The sequence below is a fragment of the Rhinatrema bivittatum genome, chromosome 6 (genome assembly GCF_901001135.1).
Source record: "Rhinatrema bivittatum chromosome 6, aRhiBiv1.1, whole genome shotgun sequence".
Taxonomy (NCBI): Eukaryota; Metazoa; Chordata; class Amphibia; order Gymnophiona; family Rhinatrematidae; genus Rhinatrema; species Rhinatrema bivittatum.
Genome location: NC_042620.1, coordinates 108,580,412 through 108,588,836, shown reverse-complemented (window position 1 = coordinate 108,588,836; position 8,425 = coordinate 108,580,412). Strand labels below are relative to the sequence as shown.

Below are 8,425 nucleotides of genomic sequence, written 5' to 3'. Positions count from 1 at the left end.
AATTGAAACCTCAGTTTCCTGCAGCAGCGCAAAATAGATTACCGGTATGTGTCAAGAGCTAGAAAATTCTGGGGTAAAAATTGTGAAAATCTGTGGCAATCCTGTAGCACATCTGTATACATTTGAAGACATTTGCACATCAAATAATACACTTTAATTTTTCTTGATAAAACTAAAGTCATTTTCTCACCTTTCTTGTGTGTCTAGCTAATTTATCTTGTTCGTTTTTTATTTTTCTGGTTGGGGGCGCTGAGGGAATAGGGATCTTAGGGATCAGTGCAGGGAAGGGAAGAAGGGAGATAAGATCTCAGGCATGGGCAAGGAGAGGGGCAGGGGACCTTAAGGGAAGGAGGGGAACAGGGGATCTTGGGAAGGGGAAGAGAGGGGATCTCGGGGATGAGAAGGAGAGGGAGGGAGGATGCGAGGATCAGAGAAGGAAGAGAGGAAGAGAGAATGGGAGTGGGGAAGATCAGAGATGGAGGGGAGAAAGAAAAGGAGGATTGGAGATGAAGGAAGGAAGGATCAGAGATTGGAGGGGGGAATATAGGACTGGGAAGGAGAAGGAAGGGAGATTGGGGGATAGAAGATGAATGGGGGAAGGGGGGAACCAGGAGAGGGAGATGGAGAAAACATTCCCTTTCTCAGTACCCCTCCCCACCTGGTGCCAATCCCTTTTCTTATATACACACACCCTGGCATTGATCCACTTCCTCTCCTACACATGCACAGTGCTAATACCCTCTCTCTATCAGCCTTCCCTCATCCATATTTACTTTCTAACACACACGTCTGACTTATATGCTATCCCCTCTCTCATCTTCTTCTCTTCCACCAATATTCACCTTCTTCCTCCACCAGTTCTCATCCTCCTTTTTTAAACTCTTTTTTTTAAAGAAGTATGCAGGGTTACAATAGGATAACAAATAAGAGAATCCACTGGTCAGGATATAAATGATTTCAACAAAAAATAAGGAATCCCGTATAGGAAGAGAAGCGGGGACGCTCAGAGAGACCTCATAGTTGATGTCAACAATTTAAGCTGACGTAAATTTGAACTGGCGTAAAGCTTATAATGGCTCAAGCTTTTCTTTTATAAAGCTTATAATCATCGGTCTCTATGAGCATATGATGCTACTGCAATAGGTAGCAATAGGATGCACAAATTGTACACAATGCAGCACTGGAACAATCCAGTAAATATTCTGACAAAATCAAACCTTATGTTTACAATATTCAAGGTAAGGGCCCCAAGTCTGTTCAAATTTGAAGATACTATTATTCAAATTATGACATAACATTTCAATATCAGCAATTTCCCACACCTGACGACTCCAGTAATCCAAAGAGGGGTTCATTTTCCAGAAGATAACAATGGTAAATCTTGCAGCCAATAACAGCTGACCCACCAAAGTTCGAGATTTAACCGGCACTAAGGAGCCCACCTAATAACCCAACAAGCCCAATTTGGGACTCAGAAAAATTGGGTATCTGAGAATGTTAGCAACTTCCTGAGCTTCTAGGGACCAAAAGTGTTGCGTAGCTTGACAATACCACCACATGTGAATATATGTCCCTCTTTCACCACAACCCCTTCCACAAGCTCCACTTGAGCCTGAGAAAATTGTTGCAAAATAAACAGGTGTTCTGTAAGTTCTGTGTAATAGTCGAATCATCAGTACAACTTGCCTAGCACATATTGTACTACAATGGGCAGAAGCCCAGATGGATTTCCAGTCTCTATGAACCAGAGACAGACCTAGGTCTATGTTCCAAGCATCTACCAGGGATTGGGGGGTGGCCAACCCAAATTTACCTACCAAAGTATTCTGATAAATTAAGGCAACACCCCACATGAGTGCTTTGGGTCATTAATAAACTTCTCCATGCCTGTTAGGGGCCGAAGGGGGGTTGCAACATCAAGTTGGCATCTCAACACCTGGCACAACTATAAATATTGAGCTCACAACTCAGGGCTTATGTGAAAATCTTCCACTAAGGTGTGGAAGGAATATATCCCAGAGTCCTCATCCCATAGTTGAGCTAAAGTTATTAACCCTTGCCCTTTCCATTCTTTGAAAACTAGGGAGAAGATACAGTCGGATAGAAAAGAATTGCCATATATGGGGGAAATTGAAGTCAACTCTTCTGTCACTAGCCCCAGAAATCTTTTAACCTGCCTCCAAACCTCCAAATGTATGTGCCAAGATTGGGCATCGTCTACAAGCCCTGTGGCACTGTGGTAGGCCCAAGGGCAAAAAAGGAAGCATGACTAGAGTGATAATATCAGCCTATTCACATTCCACAGACTGCCAAGAGTTATTCGGGCCACAGAACCATGCCTGCAGACAAAGCAATCTAGATGTTCAGTAATAGATACATAGATTAGGTACACCTACCCGCCCCACACACACACAAATTGCTGATTGGGCAACCCTAAACTCCTCAACTTAATTATGCTGGCTTATAATTCCATATGAATTTCCCCATTAAACTATGTAGATCATAGAATGCCTGTTGAGAACTATCACAGGGAACATGTTGGAAAAGGTACAAAAGTTTTGGCAGAACGTTCACCTTTAGGAGATTAATTCTACCCATCCAAGAGATAGGAAGGTTAACCCACGACTGGAGCTGCACCTTTATTTTACCAATGAGCCCAACATAATTCTTAGAGAAAAGATCTTTAACGTTTCTAGAAAAGTAAATCCCCAAGTAAAAGAATCCTTCCCTGACCACTCTAAAGTTGGAGAAGCAGTCCGGGATGGGCAATCTGGGAACAACAGGGTAAATTTGGATGTCCACGTTTTGTCGAATAGCTGCAGCCAGAGGCTCAATTGCTAGATCAAAAAGCAGGGGCAATAGCGGGCAGCCTTAATGTGTGCCTCATTCAATGGAGAAGGTAGAAGTCAGAGAACCATTAACCAATAATAGTGCCCTAGGCCTCTTATACATAGCTCGAACCCACCCTATATATCTGTCAGGTATAACAGCATTGGCCATAACCTGAAACAAAAAAGACTAATTTAGCCTATCAAAGGCCTTTTTTGCATCTAAGGAGAGTATTAACACTGGCTTACCCCCTTTTTTGGCTAAATGTAGTATGTTGAAAAGCTGGCTAGTTTTAGCTGTGGAGACCCTCTCCTTCACAAACCCAGTTTGATCACCATGTACTAGGGTAAGGGGCACAGCTTCTAAACATAGTCGAAGCACATTTATGAGTATTTTAATTTCAGCATTCAACAGCGAAATGGATTGGTATGAGCCACAACTCGCAGCATCCCTCCCCTTCTAAAGGATAAGGGAGATTGTGGCCTCTGCCATGTCCCCCAATGCTGTATCAAGCTCCCCTGCCTGATTAAATAAAGTAATAGGAAAGGAACAATATAAGCAAAGAACTTCTTATAAAGTTCTATGTGGAACCCGTCCGGGCCCAGACATTTACCTCCTGAGAGGGCTTTAAGGGCAAACTGGATCTCCTCAGCAGTAATGGGGGCACCAAGTCTCTCCCGTTTGCTCAACCTGTAACAGAGGCAATGCAAGATTCTGAAGAAAAGCACAGATATCTTCTAACCAAGAGGAACAAGGATTAGCATAGAGATTGGAAAAATTCTTATTTATTTATTTAATAATTTTTATATACCGTTGTTCAAGAACCATTACAACGGTTTACATAAATTTGAACGGGCAAACTGCAAAATGCGTTTTCATTTGGTAGGTGATGAGATCCCTCAAACATTTAAAGAAATACAATTAATAATATCAGGCAGGAGAAACATCCATCATAAGGCAAAACACACCAGGAGAAGCACGATTATAGATAATGAAAAATAGCTGTCTAGTTGTCAAGGCCCCTATTATAAAGCAGGGCATTCCAGCTAATATAAATGAATTAACAACAGCATCAAAAGAAGAAATATGCTGCAGTGTGAACCAGGAATTAGTATGCCATTTTTCAAAACCCACTAAATATCCCTCAACTAGCCCAAAAATTACCTTAGAAACTCAATACAAACCCCCACTCCAACTAACCTTAAACAGATGGTCAGTTAAATCCAACTCCCTTTGTGGCACTAAGAGAGTTTGCAAAAAAAAAAACCCAGCCCAAGACCTCTCAGATGGGACAAAAATATGGAACGCTTCACAAATTTGCATGCCATCCTTACACAGGGGCCACGCTAATCTTATCTGTATCTTTCCAATTTTACTATATGTGCTGCCAAAGCAAGCACCGCATCCTCCTTTTTCACCTGTTGATTCTCATTCTTTTCTCCCCCTGCCAATGCTCACCCTCTTTTTTTTCACCTGACTTTCATTCTCTTCTCTCGCTGTCAATCCCCATGCTCTCACCCTTCTCCATTTTTATTTGTATCTTTCTTTCTCCCTCCCACCCCACCCCCTACCAATTCCCCCTTTCCCGGCACTGATCAGCCATCAGGAGGAAGAGAGCGATGTGGCCTCGGGCCACAGCCTCGTCCTCTGAGTCTCCCCTCACAGTTGGAACTGTGCAGGACACCATGGTGCCATGTGGCTCAAACACTGAGTTGGGTATGAGGTGAGAGAGGAGGAAGACATGGCCTGAAGTACCACCGCTCTCCTCCTGCTGACTGACCAGTACATGCATAATAAAGTGCGAGGTACAAATCCACATGCACTACTATTCCCAGGCAGCTGCTGCCATCTAGATCTAGCCCTGGGCTCCTACAATTCTGCAGTATCAAAGGACCAGGGGGCTCCACTCAGAGCATATACTAACTGCATATAGTTTTATTCTTCATTTGCCTAATTTCTGTCTGTAAAGCCTCTACTCATTCATCTTCTTCAGTTGCAGTGCAGGCACAGAATTGAGGCAGACACCACTATAGTACCTTTTCTATGCAGGTGAGCTTTATGGCATAGTGTATAATTAGTTACATACACTTTCTAATCATGGGACTGCTTCCATCGAGTCTCATATCCTGCTTTTCCTCATCAGTAACATCACTAAAGGAGAAGTAAGACATATGTAGCCCTGCTTGCTGTTTAAATTCATACTTGGATTGCAAACAATGAGGAATACAGAAATAGATAAATGCCGACATACATTAGCACTGTCTGGCAGAGGATAAAGAGGGTGCTGGAGCTACCGCCACTATTCAGATGTCTATGCAATCAGTTAACAGGATGTCTTCAGATAATGTAGATCAGCTCATAATATATGTATTACAATACTACCAAAATGTAACCAGCAGCCTATTATTCTAAGTGACTGAGTGTAAGATCAGTCAGCAATGTGCGCTGTGCTCTCCTCTCCTCTAAAATTTATCTCCTTTCACCCCATCAGATCAATGTGAGGTAAAACATTGCACAACCTGACTAAATACAGTAAGTGTTGCACATTGAAGGAAATGTGTACTATCAGGACAGATTACAGCCATTAATTTAGCGAGGGAGCTGTCAGGCCAAATTTTTGGAAGCAGCTTGAGGAGAGGTTACCTTCAAATTTCTCATTTAGTGAAGTAGAAGCCTTGGTTCAATAACTAAGCAAGACAATTAATTTCATATGTGTTAGTGCAGAAAAACTAAAACCACCAAGCTCACTCACACACATGGTACCACATCCATGTTTCAATCTGGGGACTGTCTGAGATAACCAAGAGGCCAATATTCAGTGCCATTTGTCTGCCTAAGTTCAGACTTAACCAGATAAATGGCCAGATTTGAAAACCCCGACTGACTGCCACCAAAGGTAAGTAGTTAGCCAGATATAATTTATCTGGATAATTTGGGGGCATTCCAGGGGAGTTTCAGGGTGGAGTTAAATTAGCCAGATAATTTATCCAGCCAACTCCACTATTCAAAGTTAGCCAGATGTAACTTCTCCAGCTCACTCTGATCATGCCATACAGCAATCTTAAAGTTAGCGGGATAAAGTTATTTGACTATCTTTAAGATACTTGGGTATATTGAGTAGCACTGCTGCATCACTGAATATCCTGACAAATTTAACTGGCTAAGAACATAAGAATATTCCTTACTGGGTCAGACCAAGGGTCCATCAAGCCCAGCATTCTGTTTCCAACAGTGGCTAATCCAGGCCATAAGAACCTGGCAAGTACCCTAAAACTAAGTCTATTCCATGTTACTGTTGCTAGTAATAGCAGTGACTATTTTCTAAGTCAACTTAATTAATAGCAGGTAATGGACTTCTCCTCCAAGAACTTATCCAATCCTAAACTTATCCAACTAACTTTCGGGCCGATACAGTACAGTGCACTCCAACGGAGCGCACTGTTAACCCTCTATTGGATGCGCGTTTTCGACGCGCTAGCGTTACCCCTTATTCAGTAAGGGGCTGAAAACGCGCGTCCAACCCCCGAACCTAATAGCGCCCGCAACATGCAAATGTATGTTGATGGCCCTATTAGGTATTCCCCAGCAATTCAGAAAACAAAATGTGCAGCCAAGCGCACATTTTGTTTTCAGAAATTAGAGCCTAACCAAAGGTAGGTGCTAATTTCTTCAGGCACCAGGAAAGTGCACAGAAAAGCAGTAAAAACTGCTTTTCTGTGCACCCTCTGACTTAATATCATGGCGATATTAAGTCGGAGGTCCTGAAAGTTACCAAAAGTAAAAAAAAAAAAAAAAAAATTTAAGTCGGTCTGCAGCTCGAAAACCGGAGACTCAATTTTGCCGGCATCCGGTTTCCGAACCCATGGCTGTCAGCGGGGTCGAGAACCGACGCCGGCAAAATTGAGCGTCGACTGTCAAACCCGCTGACAGCCGTCGCTCAGGTCCAAAAGGAGGCACTAGGGATGCGCTAGTGTCCCTAGCGCCTCCTTTTGCCTGTTTTTACTGCCGGGCCTAATTTGCATAGTGAATTGCACGCACAGGACCCTAATTTATTTTCAGAAACCTCCAAGTGCTTTGTTTTTCTGCTTTTCAATGAATGCAGACCTTGCTAGAAAGCTTTTCCCTATTGGTGTATATACCAGGAGTGACAAACATTGACTTGCGATGTTTATGAATATTTATTTTTTATTTACTTAGATTTAGCTCACACCTTTTTATTGGTATCTTAAGGTGAGTTATATTCTGGTACAGTAGGTATTTCCCTATCCCCTGAGGGCTTACGATCTAAGGGCCTGATTTACTAAGCTTTTTTCCCACAGACACAATGAAGTCAGTATTCAAAGAACTTTCAAGCGCTATTATGCGGCTAAGTGGCAGGCCACTGAATAAGCAGCTACATTCAACAGTGCCACTTAGCCACATAAATCACTTATTAGCCAAACATTTTAGCCACATAAGTTTGTGGGTGGGCAGTGGGCAGATTGAGGCAGAGGACTTAGCCACATAATTTAAAGGGCTAAGTAGCGATATTCGATTTTTGCCGCATAAGAGCAAGTCTAACTTAGCCAGTTATAATTTATGCAGCTAATCTGGCCAAGTTTCTTAGACAGCTTTGAATACTGACCTCCTCATGAGAAAAAAGCCTTAGTAAATCAGGACCTAACTTTGTACCTGAGGCAATAGAGGGTGAAGTGATTTACCCAAGTTGTATCAGTGGGAGAAGCAGGATTTAAACTCCCTGGATCTCAACCCACTGCTCTAACCACTAGGCTATTCCCTCTACTCCTTGTGCATAAATATTTGTTTGCAAAATAATCTGGTAGTTCAGTCTGTCTCTTGCCTATACTTGGTATTAATCAGAAATGCATGAATCTCTACCAGCTCAATTTAGTCCAGCTTTGGATCTGTGATTTGATTTGAATTAATTTGGATAATCACAATCTGCTTTAATCCAGTTTCAGTCTGACTCAGATATTTTTTTATTCTACATTTACTTACATTGATTCAGAAATGTATGAGTATTGCCTGATTTCAACTATCCAAATCAATAGTATTCCCTTTCAGTTCTTGAGGGCTACAAACAAGTCAGGTTTTTGGGATATCCGTAATGAATATATATGAGATAGATTTGCATGCAAACTGCCTCAGCTGTATGCAAATCTACTCCATGCATATTCATTAGGGACATCCTGAAAACCTGACCCATTTGTGGCTCTCGAGGACTGGAAGTGCATATCACTGGTCTAAATATATTTGAAGATATATTCAGAGCATACAAATACTTGTACTAAATATGATCAGCCAGTATGTGCATCTAAATTGAATGAAAAAGTTCTAGACTAGGCAAATGTGGATACTCAAGTGATTCAAATTGCCGTATCCAAAATAATGGAGGGTGTTTTTTTGTTGTTGTTACTGATTATGCAGTATATACATTTGCTAAATAAATAAATAAAGGCTTGACTGACTGACACATTGTCTGTCCCAGCTCAACTGATTATTCAACACACTCCATCCAGATTGTATTCAGTTTTATAATCTGAACTGGATTACCCACACCTGATGGTTCAGTGGATTGGCACATGCTTTCACTTTA

At 41.9% G+C, this 8,425-nt stretch overlaps 1 non-coding gene across 1 annotated transcript; it reads right to left on the bottom strand.

Moving 5' to 3' along the window:
• Nucleotides 1-4,122: 4,122 nt before the first annotated feature.
• LOC115094751 lies at nt 4,123-4,229 on the bottom strand. The gene has a single exon (XR_003857608.1). It is a non-coding gene; the product is annotated as a U6 spliceosomal RNA (small nuclear RNA).
• Nucleotides 4,230-8,425: the final 4,196 nt, after the last annotated feature.